At 44.8% G+C, this 20,076-nt stretch overlaps 3 long non-coding RNA genes across 3 annotated transcripts; 1 reads left to right on the top strand and 2 right to left on the bottom strand.

Annotated features, from left to right (window-relative positions):
• Positions 1–13,869: 13,869 nt before the first annotated feature.
• LOC111838325 (uncharacterized) lies at positions 13,870–15,956 on the top strand. Its single transcript, XR_002836857.2, has 4 exons — positions 13,870–14,305; positions 14,581–14,709; positions 14,838–14,969; positions 15,270–15,956. It is a non-coding gene; the product is annotated as an uncharacterized lncRNA (long non-coding RNA).
• Positions 15,734–17,272, bottom strand: LOC111838326 (uncharacterized). Its single transcript, XR_002836858.2, has 3 exons — positions 17,058–17,272; positions 16,434–16,692; positions 15,734–16,338 (listed from the first exon to the last, which is right to left on the bottom strand). It is a non-coding gene; the product is annotated as an uncharacterized lncRNA (long non-coding RNA).
• A 136-nt stretch (positions 17,273–17,408) lies between these two features.
• LOC111838327 (uncharacterized) lies at positions 17,409–19,669 on the bottom strand. The gene is made up of 3 exons (XR_002836859.2): positions 19,540–19,669; positions 17,689–17,822; positions 17,409–17,545 (listed from the first exon to the last, which is right to left on the bottom strand). It is a non-coding gene; the product is annotated as an uncharacterized lncRNA (long non-coding RNA).
• Between the last annotated feature and the right edge of the window lie 407 nt (positions 19,670–20,076).

Raw genomic sequence — 20,076 nt, 5'->3', positions numbered from 1 at the left:
TGGCTGAAGTTGAAACTGCACTGGTGCACAAGATATTAGGCCCACATCTGTGGGGCTGGTGGACCACAAGGAGTCTGGTAAAGATGCCAAGAGGGCCGCTGCTTTTGGGTGGTCCATCTTTTCACGCCCAGGATCTCTAGCTATCTGCTCATGTTGCAAGAGGGCTGTGTCCTGTGGGCTGAGGGTGAATAGGAGATCTGTGGGATCTGGGTCTGTACCCAGTCCTTGGTCTCTCTGGCCCGTTTAACCATCGGGCCCAAATCTTTGGCCTGGTGCTTAGGATGGAGGGCTAGAGAGACATGTGGGACAGCCTCCTGCCCCATCATGAACCAGGGCACTTGTTCGGGGGAAAGCACTGTGGCTGAGGCTACTCCTTCGGGACCCACGTATATATTCTCAGAGGCAACTTGCCATTGGCGGCCTTCCAGTTGCTCAGTAAACAGTTCCTCATACCACTCAGTATTTTCCCTATCATAGAAAAGGGTCACATGAGGAGGGTCAGGTGGGGGCACATAGGGCTCTAGGAGCGAGATCCAGGGCCGCCACGCTGAGTAGGCCGCCAGGAGGACAGTCAGGCTGGGCTCCAGTAGGCCCCAATAGATGTCTGCCAGGGCCTGACTCTGGACTGGCTGCACCAGCCACTGTCCCGAGCCCGTAGTCCGGGTGTCACACCGCAGACAAGTGCCTTCCAGCAAGGTAACCCCCAGTCCATCTGCACAACACAGGATGGAGGCCCCCAGCCTCACCAGCATATCCCGTCCCAGGAAGTTCACTGGAACGGAAGAAGACGGGTGGAGAAAGGTCTGTTTTCCCACCTCGACCTTCACCGGCTTAGTCACTGGTAGTCTCTGTTCCCCCCCCGAGAAGCCCACAATGGTCACTGCTGAGGTAGACAGGTGATGTTGTTCGGGGACCACGTTAAGAATGGAATACGTGGCTCCCGTGTCTTCCAAAATGGCAGTTCTTTGTCCATGACCATGAGGGACCGCATGGAGTCTGCCTCCCCTGCGTCCTGGGCCGCTTGCGGGAACTGTCACTGAGCGGAGGAGGGGTCCCAGTCCCACTCCCCTTCGCCCATCGCCGGATTCTGTCCTCCCGTGGGAGCCGCCTGTGGGTTGGGGCCATCACCCGGTTCCCAGGAGGGCCTCTCCTGCTGCGCCCCTTGCCCGAGACCGGTGCTGGGCAATGCCTGGCCCAGTGTCCTTCCCCCCCACACCTAAAACAGGCACCTGACAGCGGTCCCCTTTGCGGAGTGCCCCTCTCCCAGCCCCGGCCCCTGTTGCCCCGTCCCAAGCCGCCTCGGCCCCTTCTCCATTGTTGGCCCCACCTTCCCTTTCGGTAGGTGGGTGGCCCATTCCAAAGGCCAGGCGGGTATATGGGTAGTCCCTCTGGGTACACCCCCGCCACCATCTGCTTTCCCTGCCCTTTCTTTTTAGTTTCATTAGCTTTTCGCCTTGCTTCGCCCACCTGCAGCTTAAGCCACTGTGTCTGCAGTGCCCTAAGGTCGCTCTCCTCCTTATCTGCTTCCTCCTTTGCCCTCTGCAAATGGTGCACTACGTGCCGGTCCCACACCTGTGAGTCCGCTCCTGGGAGATCTGGGTCGTCCAATATAGCTGCCCTCACTCCCTCTGGGACTCCCTCCATTACTGCCCGTCTAAACCATTCCCGCTGCACCCCATCCTTCCCTGGATGGCACCCGGTGCAACGGGTCCAATCCTCTTTACACTTATCCAAATATTCTCTGGGGTGGAGCTTAGGATCCCATGTAAACTTTGGGATCGCTGCTCCACTCGGGGCGGGGAATATCTCCCGCATGGCGTCACCCAAATCCATCACCACCGTCCTCAGACTTGCACTGTCTGCATATGTAATAGTCCCTGCTCTGTCTTCTATGTCCTGTAAGGAATGTTTAGTCATGCAACGGGCTGCGACCGCCCGGAAATCTCCCAGAGCAAACTTCGTGCCCTGAGTGAATTGGTCTAACTTATTCATCCACTGTCCTCCTCCCTCAGCCGGGGGAGGCATTTTATCTGCTAACGCCTGCACATCTCCTATAGAAAAAGGTTTGTATCTCTCCTTTCCATCCCGTACTCCCTGTAATAAGGGGAGCTGCTTCGGCCTTTTGGAGCGCAGGCCGTATCTATTTTTAGATGGGCCCTGCACCCCCTCCGTGTAGTTATTACTCAGTCCTGGTATCAGTCGCTCCTTTAAGTGTTCGTCGTCAAATTCCTCTAACAGTAGGTCCACCTGTGGTTGTTCCCTCAATACTCTGTCAAAGAACGCTGACTGCTCTAGTGCCCGTGTACAGTCCCGTAATTCTGGCCTGTCTTTTTTCACTTGACTGGGGGGGTCAGCCTCGGCATCCGAGCCCCCAGACATACGCTGCCATGCATCCGTCACCTCCTTCGCCTTACCTTTGTCCCTGCTTGCCCCTGTCACTGCTTCCTTCACCACCTGAATCTGCCTTACTAGGGGCTTCCACACTTTATTTTTAGGAGGTGCCCATCCTCCGTCATGTAACTCTCGATCAAACTTGTGGTCCATTTTAATTGGACCGGCTATGTTAGTATTATTTTATTAGTATTCTTAGTAGTTATTTATTATGGTATATTATTTTTCTTTTTTTTTTTATCTATTTATTATTTATTTATTATCTTTCCTATCTATTATTTTTATTTATTTTTATTATTATTCTTTTAGTATTTTCACCTAGGAGCGCTTTTGCCTCTGGGTGTGGGTTCACCCAACCACACTTAGTGCACCTTTTTATTGTAGTGGAATGTCCTGCTATTAAACACCACCAATACATGAAACAACAATTTCACACACACTGAGCCTGCATTGACACGTAGCTTACTGCCGTGTCTCCCCCTGAATAGGGCGCACCTCACAAGCTCAATCCCAGCCAAACCAGCTGGGAGCGAGTGATAAGCACCCAAGACAGGAACAGCCCACAGCGTTGCTCACACACAAATCAGCAGCAATTGCTATGAGACTCCTAGTCTCGGGATTCCAACCTGGTACTTTTGGGGATTTTACCCCAGGGACTCCAACCCGGTACTTTTGGGATTTTAACCCAGGGACTCCAACCCGTTTTAGAGAGGGGGACCTTATTCCCTCTTGCCAATCTTGGGTTCGGGGGTCCTGAATTCCCCGGGTATCACACCCAGCTTCTCTACCGCTCGTCAGCAAGTAGTGGGGTTGCCACACCAAGGACAACGCGGGGGTCCCGGACCCTCCGCTCCTTAAGGTCCTACTCTACAGCAGGGTTCCAAACCCTCCGTTCCTTATTATCCTATTTTACGGCAGGGTTCCAAACCCTCCGTTCCTTAATATCCTATTTTACGGCAGGGTCCCGTACCCTCCGTTCCTTAAAATCCTATTTTACGGCAGGGTCCCGTACCCTCCGTTACTTAAAATCCTACTTTCTCACACACTCTCTTGCTGCATACTCTCCCAAAGCACAATGAATACACATCACACGACACAGTACATAAACCCCATATACACCTGGTACCCGCAGCCTCCTCTCTGTGCTAATTTACAGACGGGCCACTGGACACTTCAAACTGCTTAATTTGAAATTTCCAATATGCAGATTTAGACCTAACTGGCTCTGCTCACCTCTCTCACTCGGGCCCGCAGTTTTCGGTGTCCTAGTAGGCGGCGTCACTTTATCTGAATCCTGGAGAATCTCCTGCTCATCCCGGACGAGCCCCCAAATTGTTGGAGTCTGAGCTCCGCCGGAGTCCGTTGATGAGAAGAGATTCACTGCACAGTCGAGGAGTAGTTGCAAGTCACCAGTTTATTCTCTGACAGATTGCAATCCGGGAGCAACCATCTGACATACATTCAGCATGTACAGGAAGCAGCTCAATCCATAAATATCGGGTCTGTCCCTTTATAGGCCTTCTGGGGTGTCGCCCCCCTTCTCTGTAATTTTCCCTTCGCGTGACGACAACACATCTTGACATTTGCTCTAGTTAGCCAGTGAGTACATGTTCCTAATTGATCAGTAAGTACGTGTTTCCTTCTTTTGTTAAGCATAAGCAAAAATAAGTATCCGTTCTATGGTGGGTTCCTGTTTTCCTCGTGTCTCGTGCCAGGTCGTCCTGACCTGCTGGCGTACCGTCAGTTCCCAATTTCTCCAAACTGGGTGGGGTGAGATCACCCCGTCCTACTGGGCTAATATCAGTTCCCAAATCTGATGTCTACATTATGTTAGACATATTATTAGAATTAGTAAGTAAATTATGATATGATTAACCCCTCAGTCTCCAATTTGAAAATTTTGGCAAAAAAATTTAATTTTGGCGTACTGCAAAGCGAACTCATTGGAGACCGTATTATCTGTGGTATTGAAAATGACAGCGTTCGTAAACAGCTGCTACGTGAACAACACCTTACGCTTGAATCAGCTATTAATATATGCATGCTCAACGAGCAATCTGAAAGAAGCACAAGGGAATTAAAAAGAGAAGCTGAAGTTTGTGCCATACAAAGACGACGTTGTGCTAATTGTAATGCGCAACATTCCCCTGTGAGGCATAAGTGCCTCGCATTTAATAAACGGTGCAACAGCTGTGGCAAGCTGAATCACTTCGCACGATGTTGTCGGTCTGCCCCAGTGCAGAGTACTGTCCAGTTCAGCAATAGGTCCAGAGGGCAGCCTGCAGGCAAAGTGCATGAGGTAGAGGTTCAACCCCATGCCTCCCCAGAAGACACCTTCTACTGCGATCCAGTTGACCTCACCACTGAGAAGGATGAAATTTTCACCACTCTGACACTCATGAATGGTAGGGGGTATCTGAAAGTTAAAGTTGACACTGGTGCGAGGTGTAATGTCATTTCTAAACAAATGCTGGACAAACTTGCTCCTGAAATTTCTGTCAATGCTGCAGAGAAGGTACATCTAGAAGGTTATGGCGGCCAGCAAATCCATACAGAGGGTACTGCAGTTCTGAATTGTACCCATGGCCAATTCAAATTTCATGTGGTTAACCGTGATGTTAAGCCACTACTGGGTTTACGGGACAGTGTTGCTGTTGGTCTCATACGACTGGGACCTGACGTCCATGTGCTACAGCCTCAAGTACCAGAACTGATTGAGTATAGTGACCTTTTTGACTGTGTCACCATCGGGAAATTGCCAGTTGTGTACCACATGAGATTGGACAGTACTGTGCTTCCCACCACATGCATGCCTAGGAAAGTGCCCATAGCCATGAAGGAAAAAGTGAAGGCAGAGCTTGACCGCATGACTGAATTAGGTGTCATCATACCAGAAAACGAAGCAACTGAGTGGGTGTCTGCTATGGTTGCTGCCAGGAAGCGTGATGGTTCTGTCAGAATCTGCATAGACCCAGTCCACCTGAACCAGGCATTACTCCGTCCTCATCACCCCCTGAAAACCATTGATCAGATCATTGCGGATATGCCAGGTGCAAAAGTGTTCAGTACTCTTGACGCAAAGTGTGGCTTCTGGCAAATTCCTTTAGATGAAGCATCATCTAAACTGACCACCTTTATGACCCCTTATGGACGATACCGGTTCTTAAGGATGCCATATGGCATCTCGACAGGAAGTGAAGTTTTTCAGCATTGCATGGAGCAATTGTTCGCTGGACAACCCTGCGAAATAGTGGTGGACGATATTCTCATCTGGGGCCGCACACAAGCTGAACACGATGTACGCCTGCGGCAGGTTCTCAACAGAGTACGGGTCTTGAACATGAAATTGAATCGAGAGAAGTGTAAATTCCGGGTCAGTTCAGTTCGATATGTTGGGCATCTTCTCACTGCTGATGGTGTGAAACCGGACCCTGACAAAACTGAGGCAGTCTGCCATATGCCGAGACCCCAGGACAAGCTGGGCCTTCAGCAGTTCCTTGGTATGTCAAATTATTTGTCCAAGTTCATTCCCCACTACAGTGAACTTACCGGCAATTTACGACACCTGCTTCACCGGGATGTTGAATGGCATTGGCACGATGCCCATGACCTGGCATTTGAGAAGTTGAAACTTGCCATAGCAAACCTACCGGTACTTCGGTACTTCGATGTGACCAAGCCCGTGGTTCTCTCGGCTGATGCTTCTCAACATGGCCTGGGTGCTGTGTGTCTCCAACACGGCCATCCAGTTGCTTTTGCCTCACGCGCCCTCACGCCCACGGAGACACGCTATGCTCAGATCGAAAAAGAAATGTTGGCCTTAGTATTTGCAGCACGAAAATTTCATGACTTCATCTACGGCCGCACTGTCACCGTAGAGACTGATCATCAGCCCCTGATCACCATACTGCAGAAGCCTTTGCATTCCGCCTCACCACGCTTACAGGGCATGATGTTGAAACTCCATCGTTACAGCCTGGATGTGACCTACAAACGTGGCAAAGATTTGCACGTGGCTGATGCTCTCTCTCGTGCTCACCTCTCCACATCAGACCCCACTGCAGCTGATGACCTCTTGGAGGTCATGACAGTCCATATACTGTTGTCTCGTCGCACTGATGAGCTGAGAGATGCTACCAACAAGGATGTTACCTGCCGGCAGCTCATGGACATTATCCAGACTGGTTGGCCACCTTCTTCAAAAGAGCTCCCCCACAGTCTTCGGCACTTCTTTGCCATGAGGGAAGAGTTAACAGTCCAAGATGGGCTCATACTTCGAGGTCAAAGGTTGCTCATTCCACCCGCTCTGCAGAAATTCTATACTCAGCAGCTTCACCAGGGCCATCCAGGCCTTGAGGCAACAAAACGCAGGGCAAAGGAAACGATGTATTGGCCTTCTATATATGCTGATTTAGAAAGAGAACTTTCCTGCTGCGCACCCTGCAATGCACTTTGACCCCATCAGACAAAGGAACCTCTGCAGCTGCATGACGTTCCAGACCTTCCCTGGTCCATAACGGCAGCGGACATATTTGAGTGGAGGGGCAGCATGTATTTGGTTCTCCTTGACTCCTATTCTGGCTGGTATGAGCTGGATTACCTCCGTGACATGACAAGCCACACGGTTATTGCGAAACTCAAGAGGCACTTTGCCACCCATGGGGTTCCCTCCGCTCCACCCACACATGGGACTTCAAACATATCTGCAGCAGTCCCCACTATCCTCAGTCCAATGGCTTAGCGGAACGGGCGGTTCGATCCGCGAAACATCTGCTGGAGAAATGCCACCGTGATAATACGGACATTCAGGCTGCTCTTCTGCATACCCGCAATCTGCCCCGTGATGCCCTTCCCTCTCCAGCTCAGAGACTTCTCTCCAGACAGACTAGAACCTTCATTCCTGTGAGCAAGGCTGCCCTGACACCAGTCGTCCACACCCAGGTGAATGCTGCCATCCTGCGCAAGCGACTTCAAGCTAAAGCTTATTATGACAGGTCTGCGCACCAGCTCCCAGCTTTGGAAGCAGGGCAGACAGTCCGGATGCAGACTCCCTGTGGGTATGACCGGTTAGCAGTAGTGCATGGCCCTGCACCTCAGCCTAACAGTTATATTGTAGCCTCGCGTGGTACTGCCTATGTCAGAAACAGGCGACAACTCCTCCAGGTGCCGGAGCCTGCTCCTGCGGAGGAGGAAGACACACTGCCAACTCCTTCCCAAGACACATCTGCTGCTGCTACTGTTGCTGAACCTCAACTTCCATCATCTACTCCTTCAGCACATACTACTGTGTGCCCAGCAGGTCCAGTGAACAGCCAGCCTTATGTCACCCGGTCAGGGAGAATCAGTCATCCCAACCAATGCTGTAAGGACTACATAGTATCATAAGTTAACATATTAAGCCTCTCATCAATAAATGAATGAATATGTCAACATTTGATGTAATTAACCTACCAGTTCTTTGGCATTCCTGGTAATTGTTAAACTGTGAATTCCTGTCATGTATTACATCATCATTGTTGGGTTGATGTTATCTTTTAAGAGTTTCTTTTCTTTCTAACCCTCCCTTTACAGTAATGCTTGGTTCTCTGTTCTACAAAAGAGGGGATGTAGAGTTGTTAGGTTTGTCATTACGGTTAATAAATATGACGTAGAGGTGTGCGACAGGGAGGTGGGAGTTAGAGGATAACGAGTCATAGAGAAGCTACTGGTCGCTCTTAATGAAGGTGTCTGTAACCTTATTAAAACCATTTTACAGTACCGTTTTGAAAAGACCAACTCCAGTAAAGGCTGCTAAAAACAAACGACCACATACACTCATACATTTTTTTGCTTGAGTGGACGCCGCGACAATGAAGTACCGACACTCAACAGAAGAGCTGAGCTTCAGCAGGCTGGACTGGGAGAGCGGAGGATCGTTTTTCCAGGTATGTTCCAACCAAAAACTGATTTATTAATTAATATTGCGTAACATTGCGGCCTCCGTGGATGAGGATCGCGTCTCATAGCACCCATTAATGCGCGATCCGTTCTTTATGGCAGTCAGCGTTTTCACAAAACTAAATAATGCGCACTTAAAGACTCTAACAAGATGTGGAAAAAAATTACCACAGGCTTTATGCATCAGGAATTTTATGTTATCTAACAACAACCAAGTTAACTTAAGGATTGGATGTTTAAATGCTTAAATGGGATGTTTAGGTGCTAATTTTATAACTTGCATTACTGACCCCTGTGAATTCCCCAAATGTTGGAATCTCTGTTGCATAATTTATGGTAGTGGGGGATGCGTTCGCGCTCCTCCTGGTTTAAAAAAGGAATAATACACCATCAGTGCTTAAACGTCATTTGATAACACAGATGTTGATATAATTACACCATATCATTATACAGGGTGGGTCATTTATATGGATACACCTTAATAAAATGGGAATGGTTGGTGATATTAACTTCCTGTTTGTGGCACATTAGTATATGTGAGGGGGAAAACTTTTGAAGATGGGTGGTGACCATGGTGGCCATTTTGAAGTCGGCCATTTTGGATCCAACTTTTGTTTTTTCAATAGGAAGAGGGTCATGTGACACATCAGACTTATTGGGAATGTCACAAGAAAAACAATGGTGTGCTTGGTTTTAACGTGACTTTATTCTTTCATGAGTTATTTACAAGTTTCTGACCACTTATAAAATGTGTTCAATGTGCTGCCCATTGTGTTGGATTGTCAATGCAACCCTCTTCTCCCACTCTTCACACACTGATAGCAACACCGCAGGAAGCTACAAAAGCCTGGGTCTGCTCAGCAGTCCACTCAAGAACCTGCTTGGCCGTCCTACCCCTGAGAGCCTCATACAGTGGCCGCATCAACTGGGCAGCCCGTGGAATAAAGCGATGGTAAAAAGTAACCATGCCCAAGAACTCCTGAAGGGCCCTGGCTGTAGCAGGCTGCGGAAACGCAGTGATGGCCTCCACTTTGGCAGGCAGAGGAACTGCCCCATCGCCCGCGATGCGGTGGCCGAGGAAATCAATGGAGGACAAACCAAACTGACACTTTTGTGGGTTGATAATTAACCCATGACTACTCAGATGCTCAAAAAGGGTCTGAAGGTGAGCTATATGGTCAGCCCTGGAGTTGCTGGCTACCAAAATGTCATCCAAATAGACAAACAGGAACAGAAGGTCCTTCAGGACACTGTCCATGAGCCGCTGGAAAGACTGGGCAGCGTTTTTAAGCCCAAAAGGCATCCGAAGAAACTCAAAAAGTCCAAATGGGGTGATGACCGCAGTCTTTGCAATGTCCCCTGGATGTACTGGGACCTGGTGGTAGCCACGCAGGAGGCCCAGGCACTGCTGGAACGGCGAACAATACCGAGGCTCTCCAATGCAGCAAACTCCGCCTTAGCGATGGCCAATTTACCGGCATCGAGGCGTCGGGCTCGGGCATGGATCGGCGGCCCTGTTGTAACAATATGGTGTTCAACACCGTGCTTGGCCGTGACTGATGTAACGGTGGGCCGGGTGAGGTCTGGGAACTCTGGCAGGCAGGCGAAAGTGTTATTTGCCATCAAGGCACTAGACAGCTGAGACGAACCAGCCCTGCTTTGCGAGCACCGCACCGAATGGAAAGTCCTGGCATTAACCAGGCGCTGGTGTTTTATGTCCACCAGCAGGTTGTTGGCACATAAAAAATCGGCGCCCAGCAGGGGGGTGGACACCTTCGCCACCACAAAACACCACCGGAACCGCTGGCCACCAAAACAGTCTGCTTCGACACGAGTGCCATAAGTCAAAATACTGCTGCCATTAGCAGCCTCCAACGTTGGCCCCTTCGTCCCAGAGCGCGTATCCGCCACCAAAGCAGGCAAAACACTGACTTGCGCGCCCGTGTCGCAGAGGAAACGGCGGCCAGACACAGCATCCGTGACGAAGAGCAGGCTGCCGGAACTGCCGACGCTCGCTGCCGCTAACGAGCGCCGGCCCGTGCGTTTCCCGTCCCCTTAAAACGGCAAGGAGGGGGTGCATTTTTTTGCTTTTTCACCGAAACGTGCATGGTAGAAGCAGAGACCTGGTATACCGCTCTGCTGCGCGGCAGAAACAGTAGCTTCGGCGAGCGGCGGGGAGCTATCCGAGCTCTGAGCACACACGGCTGCACAAACTGCCAGCCTGGCGGTGTGTACTTTGTCAGCCTCCCTAGCAAGCTCTCTACAGTCTTTAAGCGGGAGGTTAGCTAACACCCCCCGCACGTCTGCAGGCAGCTGTTGCATGAAAAACTGAAAATAAAGCAGGGCTGATGGTCACCTAGGAGAGCTAGCATGTGATCCATCAGCTCCGAGGGCCGTGAATCACCCAGCCCGGGCAGCGCGAGCAAGTGGCGCGCGCACTCTGTCTCGGAAAACGGAGCAAGTGCCCAGCAACAGAGACATTAAGGCACCGTACTTGTCTGCCTCTGGAGGGTTCTGCAGCAGACTCACCACTCTAGCTGCCGTGGAGCTCTTAAGCGCTGCAACGACGTAGTAATATTTCGTTGCGTCCTCCGTGATCCCGCGCAAGGTGAACTGAGCTTCCGCCTGCACGAACCAGACCGCCGCCTGGCCGCACCAGAACTCCGGGAGCTTGAGCGCAACTGCATTAGCGAGCATGGTCGGAGCGAAAAACAAACACACCGAAACGTCGGGGTCACCACTGTAGAGCTGCGGTGCAGCAGCAAAAAAGGAAAGAGGCAGTCAAGACAGGCAGAGCGCCAAAAAACCAGTGAGTTTATTTTAACGTGCCTAAACACCAGAGAGAACCCGCGCCCCTGCTTGGGCATACATCACAAAACCACACCCTGCATGCATGAGCAAAAGGTAAGAGAATGAATTCTGTTTAAATGGTAGGAGCCCCTATAGTATATAGGGTTTGTCCATTTGATGCTTGGTGTTATTTTCCGGGTCTTAAGATATTCCCGGAGAGCTGCGTAGAACACAGTATCAAACACAGAGATCTGGCTTCCACAATGCTCATGAGTAAAGTAATGAGACTTAAAAAAAATTTAAAAAATAAATAGAAGTAGAACATGTCAACCACGTGTGAAGAAGGGATTGGTCAGCCAACACAGATTGTATGTTCTGCAAATACGCTATGATTTTGAGCATGTGCAAAACGGATCGGACAGCCAGCGTGGATCGGGCACTGACAGCTCCTTTTACACACAGCCCATTGAAGCCTGTGTTACAGTTTGATAAATAGTAAATAATTATAAAATAAATGGTAAATACCTTTAACAAAATTAAGATTTTTAAAATGAAGTTTAGAATAATTAACATTTAAGCAATTAACATGCTAATTACTTATTTTTCTATTTGTTTATGGTTCCTTTTATTTACTTTCTAATCACTGTTAATGTATGTTGTCACAAAAATAATCCATATGGCTGGCTGGTCCAAAGTTGACTCTTCTTGTAAGTATTTCGTCAAGTGCGTTAAAAAAACCCTTTTTGTTAACAGATAAATATTGCACATCGGATGAATTCCAAGCAGAACTTCAGAAGGAGTTTCTAAAACTGAAAGAGGGTGGAGGGTTTGAACTATTAAGACCCTATGGTTCCACAAGAAGCGAGATTTTGGAAATGATCCCCTGTCCAGTAGAAGGATACACTCCGAAATATTTTGAGTCATATGGCATTCAAGCTGCAACTATTTATGTTCGACCTCTTCAGCGAGATCTTAGCATGGAAAAGTATATGTTTTAAATACATATTGCTTGCTAAACTGGCATTTTTTTCCTATTTATATGGTTGGACTTTCTTCTGAAAATGTTGACAATACATGATTCATGGGGAACACTACATCCATTATTACATCAGTTATAATATTTGTATATTTTTATTGTTAAGCATACACTACACAAAAATCATGAAATTATAACAAAAGCATGACCTGTTAGCTGATTGTGTGATCTGTCGAATGTATATGTCCACAGAGAAGTGACATATACATTCTGTCGAAACTCCCAATACAGTCACAGACTGGGTGCACACTTGGGATGTGGTGTAAGCATGCTGGCTCCGTCCTCTTGACACTTCCTCCGCTGATGTGTGAACAAGAGAACTTGCTTCAGAAGTAACTGTCCATTCTGCTTAGTCTTATCAACTAGGTTGTAAAGCTGACCCTAAGCTTGCCTGGAGCATGGCTTTCCGAAAACAGTCACACCCCAAATGTGTTGCTATGACCAGCGGCAGTACCACAAAGAGAAAGTTGACAGAGCCAAAAGGCAACTGGCGGTTGCTTTTGAACAGTAAACTGTATTTTTAGGTGGAACACTCACTCACTGTATGTAGAGGAGGGGATAAGCACTCCAGTGGTGCTTTTAATATTATACTAAGGATCTGGCAGGGTAAAGTCTTGTTTAAGATGGCATACTGCCCATCCCTAGTATAGGTTGTATTAGGACAGAATATTAATTATACTTAAATATCAGGTGAGAATGTCATACGTTTACCATACACTTTCTTCGTAATGTATTTCACATAATTTTAGAATATTTCCAAGCTGACAGAGGAAAGTGGACCAAAAGTGCAGTGCATTTACTGCCATGAAACATTCCTTCATGCAGAAATGCAATACCATGTGGACCAATGCAGCTTGTATGACTCTTACATTTTTAAACATTTTTAACATGAGATGAAAAATGTCTTTGTCTTTGGACCCCATATTTTGGCATCACATGATGGTGTCCAAAAAAAGTATGTCTTCTGTTACAGGTCAGAGCAGGTAAATAGACAAGATGGTAATGAAGAGCAACAGACCTTAAATGTGAGACACCGCCCCTTTCCAGAGTTCCGTCATGTACCCTTGGCTGTCAGAAACCGACATGATCCAGCCATTAACATCAGGGGAAGACCACAAAATTGTACAGTTGTGGAAGTCGGCGGCAGCAGCAGCAATCAAGAATCCAATGACTCAACCAGACACAACAGCACTCTGGACATTTTAGGTAAGGACTGGGGAATGTGTTGTACAAATTTCTCTTATAGACATTTCTCACTTAAAGATTGTGTTTCAATAGATTGGAAACATGAACCTGAGTTGCAGCTTGCAGCCCAAAAGTTTCAGAGGGGCCTTCTCCAGCAAGCTGAGAAACATCCAGAATTGGTGGCTAGAATTGACTTTACACAAAATGCTGAAAACAGAGAAAGGGAACTGCTGGCATTTTATAAAAAACAGATGATCAACTGGGCCAGTCCATTTTCAGTCACATTGAAGGGTATGTACTGATCACATGTAATATTGAGTGCTTCTTGTAATTTAATACCCTGTTAGCTGGATCATTGCTGGTCTGTATGTAGATATAGGAAGTTTTATGTGATATAGCATGAAATAATGACTTGTTCTTTGCATTTTAGACATGCTGATGACTGTAGATGTTTGGGAATAAATATTTTAGGTAATTTGCATATATATAATCAGTATGCAGTATTTATTATGTGTACTTATGAAGTTTGTTTTCTCAGGTGACTCAGCAGTAGGAGATGGCGTGGTACGCCATTTCTTCTCATTTGCGCTGTCCAGGGTTCAGTTTGGGTTTGACCTTAATTTGGGTGAGCTTTTGGATTGTATATTTATGTATATTTTAAAATGTTGGGACTAGTAAAAAATGCAGTAAGTGGACATTTGTGAATTTCCAGACACCTGTGGCAGAACTTTGTTTTTCATTGGACATGAAGACCACTTGGTACCAACCATGTCACGGATCCTACTGGACAGTGACCTCTACCGTGTCATTGGTCGTATGATTGGACACTCTTTTATCCATGGAGGACCATTGCTGACAGGACTCAGTCGTTCATTGTTCAGGATGTTAACTGGAGAGAAAGATGAGCCAGTCATTGTTGAACCAGAAGATTGCCCTGACACTGATATTGTTGATATTGTTTCCCTTGTGAGTTTAATACAAATTATCAATTGTATAGTGTTTTCCACAAAAAAAATACATTCTATAACGTAGGTCTACTGTGTCCGATCCAGAAGGATTGGGGCTGACCAATGTATGTGCACTTTGACAGATTTTATGATTGAGGACACAATTCCTGATTAACTTCCCAAATAGTATTCATTTTCATGAATTTTCTAAAAACTTCCCAAATAGATTGATACATATCAGTCTTGGATATTTTTTTGCTATGTAACACATCCAATTTTTCTAAATGTTATTAGCTTCAGGGTCCTGGAAAATTGACTGAAGCTGATAAGAGACAAGTGCATGAAGTGAGTATAAGCTGGGACCTTCCCCCGGTTACTGAAGACAACAGGAAATGGCTGGCACAGTCAATACTACAACATGCAGTAAGTCTTTTACCAACAAGTCTCACCCACAAATTACAAAAGCAATGAATGAGGGAAAGGTGACTATTTCCAGAGCTGTATTTTACTTATGCTGTTCAACCCTATGTCTTGTTCATGATATTACATAGGTCCTTGGTCGGAGAGAAAAGCACGTGCAGCAGATCAAGAAAGATACGGGGGTTCTCTCAATGATTAAAGAACGACCAGGTCTCATAGAATAGCTGTTTCCAAGAACTGCTGCACAAGCTATAGAGCCAGAGGTATGTCAGTATTTTAACTTTTTTTTTTAAATTCTGGCAGTATTTTTTTCAGTAATTTACTTTAATCCAGAATTCTTATGCATAATGTCAATACAAAGGAGACCTGTCCTCCTGCAGGTTTCATTAAGACTTTTGAAATCAAGGCATATCAACACTAAGATGCTGGGAAACTTTACAGATCAAGTGTACTGTATATGAAACATTATGGTTGGTGTAAATTTCATATGGACATTACTGTAAGTGTATAATCAGTTTACAAATTAACAACCAGCACATTTCCTTTTGTTAAATGATGTTTAGGTGATCCTGGAGAAAATAATTTGGCCAGCACCAGACAGCGATGACGAGGACATTGACTGCAATCTGGAGGATGTGTGCAAAGTGACCGACTTACACTGCCCAAACACTGATAACTGCTATTACTTCAAGTTGACTACTGTCAAAGTTTTGAGATTAGACAGTTCCCAGTATATAGTAAATATATTTTTACAGGTACCACAGATGAGCTGAAGAAACTTCTTCAGTTTTGGGTGAGTTGGACCTCTCTTCAGCAGCATCTCTATGTGGAAGTTAAGTAGCGTCCCAATGCCAACTGCATCAACGTGTAGGGAGACAATCAAATTGCCAGTGCATTACATGGTGTATGAGGAGTTTTGTAAAGATCTACAAGCAGCTGTGTGAACAACTGAGCATGGATTTGGCTTGATTTAATGTCTGGATTGGATTTACATAACTCCTGTTACTTTAAATACATTACAGGCACTTAAAACGTTTGTTACAATTCAACTGTTGACCACTGTAGTTTATTCCGCTTAAACAATTGTTTAAACAACATCTTTTGCAAAGCAAGCATGAACCACACTAGCAGAAAGTCACATTGTTGCTTACTGTAGTTCACCTGTCAAGCTTCAGAAAGAAACTGTTCTGCCCAACAGGTATGTCACCCAGTTCTTAAAGGTATGGTTGCTTTCATTTTAACCATTTAAGGTGATTTTGATCAATAATGAAACTAAGAGTTCTCTGAAATGCTGCCAACTGAAATAAATTCTTAAACCTCAGAACATGCTGTCTGTATTATTTAATGATTCAAATTACCTTTTACCTAGTGGAAAATATAGCATAATTGTTGCCATCTTACGAAGATGAGCTTCAGCCAGTGGCTTAATGACTAGAATTGCAGTATACTTTTTATTTGATTTACTGTGTTATAGTAAGTGGCTACTGCATCTGAAAAGGGAGCACTTGGATTGGGGAGTGATTCCAGTTCATCTGCTGTGAGTTCTCTTGGTAACTCAACTTCAGGAACGACAACTCCCTCTTCATAGTGTACAGCTGGTTCCTCCCAGTCAACGCCATAATGTTCATCTACCTACAATTAGTAATCACACAAACATGGTGTCATTTAAAGACTGGTACCACACATTATTTCAGTTAATATGGGGTTGGCTAAATATCAGACTTTACCTGAATAGGATCCTCCATTGCATATGCTCTGTGCCCAATCCAGAGCTGGATCAGTGATCTGGCTGCCTGCTGTCCTGAGCCTGTGATGACTCCATGAAGAAGGTCAAGTGTCTTTGCAGGTGATTTAAAAAACTCCAATGAAGGGCAAAAATGTCAATGTCTGAGTCTGGATTCAGCAGACCCTCTGCCTCTAGATTGAGGAAGATATGATAAAAAATGTCCAGGACCTGGTCATACACATCCCTCCAGAGCCTCTATTCTGAAACAAACAAAAAACATCTTTTGCATAAAAAATTCCATCCAAGAAAAGCACAATACCTATGGTTATTTTTAATGATCGGGCTTTAGAATACAGTAGATTTCATTTTGCAGTTTAGAAACTGTTCAACAGAAAAGAATTAGCATGTACATTTAAAAGTGCAATACCCAAAATAACTAACTGCATAAATATTGATCACTTTTATAAATATTAACTCTTAACATAACCTGACAGCCTGGTGACCTGATTAGCTTAACATACCAAAAAGAAGGGAAAAGTATATTACAGGACATGTTTCATGTTATAGTGGGAGGAGCCTTAATGAAGTGCAAACTTTACATTTACGGCTAGAAATGTATACATACCTTTGATTGTGTACGCTTCTCCCAGTAATGTGGGAGTTTCTATCATCACCTCTGTTTGCCACCATGAACTCTGCAACAGCAGTATTTTCACCACCTTTATCGGAGCGAACACGTGAAGGTAAGCCATACTTGTTAACAGCAGCAGTGAAGTAGTTGAGTACAGTAAGTGCCTTGTTGTTTGTTGATGCACCAAGATAAACAACCATACGGCTGAAGCCATCTATGCCCCCATGAATCACAATCCTCCACCTATGAAAAAAAAAAGGCAAATGTAAATGTAGCTGATGCGAACAAATGCAAAAATTATATGGCAAAAACCTCAAACTGAATATTGGTGTACCTGATCAGTTTGTGGTTTCCAGCAATATGCCACATTGCATTGGGGCAGGGAACAGAGTATTGGCGGTGCCTCACCATAGGTGCTAAAAGAGCCCTTATTCATGACCCTTCAGGGTCCACTCTCTGAAGAGAGCATCGTGCTCTTGAAGCTGTAACATATGAACAGTCACTACTCATGCTAGGCAGGTTAATGTAGACATAACAGTTCAGGTCATTTTAAGAATGTATCCTTGTAATGCATATTATAATGTCATTGCTGTAGTCTGGTTGATTCTCTACAGTGTACACATACTTTGGATTCTAAGCCCTCTTGCCTGAAGATGCCCATGGATCATCCTGTATCCAGAGTTTGGATAGATCATCTGGATATCCTCCACTATGTGGTCCAGATCTTCATCTGCAATTGCTGAATACAAGTCTGACATCCTATGAGAAAAGAAAAATAATATAAAGCCATTTTCAATTTCAATATTTTGATTAGATATAAACATGGTTCATCAAATGATGTTCAAATAACTGACCCCTACACTCCTTTTATACTCTGTAGGCCTACCAATAGGTGAAAACTACCAGAAGTAATGCTTAAAACAAAATACCTAATCACAGCTGATCAATGCCGCTGTTGTGCCCAAAACTAACTGTGTCCAAAAAATTAAACTTAAAAATTTAAACTTTTAAGGGTTGTGGGAACATATTTAAACTGTTAAAAAGAACTGAAATGACTGTAACACAGGGCACAGATTTAAAAGGATCATGTTAACTCCAGTCTATTTACAATTGTAAGCAATGATATTAGACACACCAGTCCCATGCAAAAAGAAATTATACCATTGTACTGCCTACAAGCAATTCTTTGACCATAACTGTGTTCATTCGGTTGTAAGAAACTTCGAAACTTCAAAGACATACAGTTGCTATTAGCACAGAGATTAAGTTATTTGTTTGCCATGATTGTTTGGCGCTGTACACGTACATAAAATAAGTGATACGAATACACATCCAAACTGTAATTCGTTACAATTATAAGTTACCAAATTTAAAATGTAATAGTAGTATAACTATTTCAATTACTATATGAAAGTGATGTAACTAATTACATTTGATTACTTTTTGATTACTTTTATAAATTATGAATGAATATTCAGTAACACTTTACTTGAGGGTCCACAAATACTTAGTAGAACAAATCATGAACAAATATAGTTGCAACTTAAGATGAAAGATGTGTCATGATTCATCAATGATGAACAAACATGAGATCAGCATTTCACATCACTTCTTCCTTGAATAGTTCTTTATTCGTTCCTTCAGTGATTCACCAAGATTTACAGAATTAACAGATATATTAAATATAGGAACTGCTTGGGATAAATAATGCATAATGATTCATTAATGATGAACAAACATGAGATCAGTATTTTACCAGTTATTCATTATGTGTTCCTTCAGTTGTTCTCTAAGATATAAAAAATTAACAGACATAATAACAAATACAGTAATTTCTTGGGATAAAAGTTTCCTCATGATTCATTAATGATGTAGTAATACTATATTACTACATTATTTGTGGACCATCAAGTAAAGTGTGACTGAATATTCTCACCCGTTAATCATTTTGAAATTTTGTTACCTGGCAGTGTTAACCTTATAGCAGTACTAAACACTAACTACTGTCAAACTCCTTTCAATACAAGAATTAGCATCATTATAATTGATCAGTATAATAAAGATAATATAATAACAGCCACCACAAAATCAGGCTTCAGGCGTCTTTTTACTGTAAGATCATTTACTTATAGTCGCAACTTTATAAAATCAACAACACTGCTAAATCAAATATTTAACATTCAACAGTATTGAATAAGTAGCTGTCTATTCTAGCTTCAGTCTTACATTATGATACAAACATTTTATACTTGCGAAAATAAATGGTTACATTTTACTCAGATAGCATATGAAATTTCAGCTGATTGTGCGATCACTTACTCTGCTTAAATCAATTTTTCAAATCACAAAATCATGGAAGCCTCAAACGGTACCTCCGCGGCACTCTAAAATAAAATGGGTTAATAGAGTAGCAAGACTACATCGCCCAGGGGTTAGCCCCTGTGCAGTGTCAATATTCCCATGTGAAAATGCCTACCGTTTAAAGATGCTCTGGGGTAGTCATGTTAAGCTTAACACCGAAGCTCCGAGGCATGTGTCAAAAAAAACAATACAGTGCGTTCTGAAGCAGAACTTCTATGCTTCTTCCGTTCTACCCTAAACACCTGACCATGGTGATCCGAAGCTTCGTTCTGCGCTCAACCACGTGACTGCTTCAGAAAAGTGAAAATGAGGCGCGAACCTCAGTGACCCCAATATACCACATACTGAAGACCCTTTGAGGTTCTGGGATATGCACCAGGCTGTGCCAGTTTATAAATATTCAGATTCACTGCACTCACTCAAAATTAAGTGTTATTTCCTTATTTGACCACTTGGTGTCACTAATGGTCACCAATTCGGAAGGCTTCGAGTACTGTTGGAGTACGCCGTCTCCACCGGGTCAAGAGATTCACAGCTGACACGTGGAGAAGTCGCAGGTCTCCAGTTTATTCTCTGACAGATTGCAATCCGGGAGCGGCCATCTGACATACATTCAGCATGTACAGGAGGAAGCTCTGCCATATGTATCAGC

Source organism: Paramormyrops kingsleyae, chromosome 9, assembly GCF_048594095.1.
Source record: "Paramormyrops kingsleyae isolate MSU_618 chromosome 9, PKINGS_0.4, whole genome shotgun sequence".
Taxonomy (NCBI): Eukaryota; Metazoa; Chordata; class Actinopteri; order Osteoglossiformes; family Mormyridae; genus Paramormyrops; species Paramormyrops kingsleyae.
This window is presented reverse-complemented; position numbering and strand designations above follow the sequence as displayed.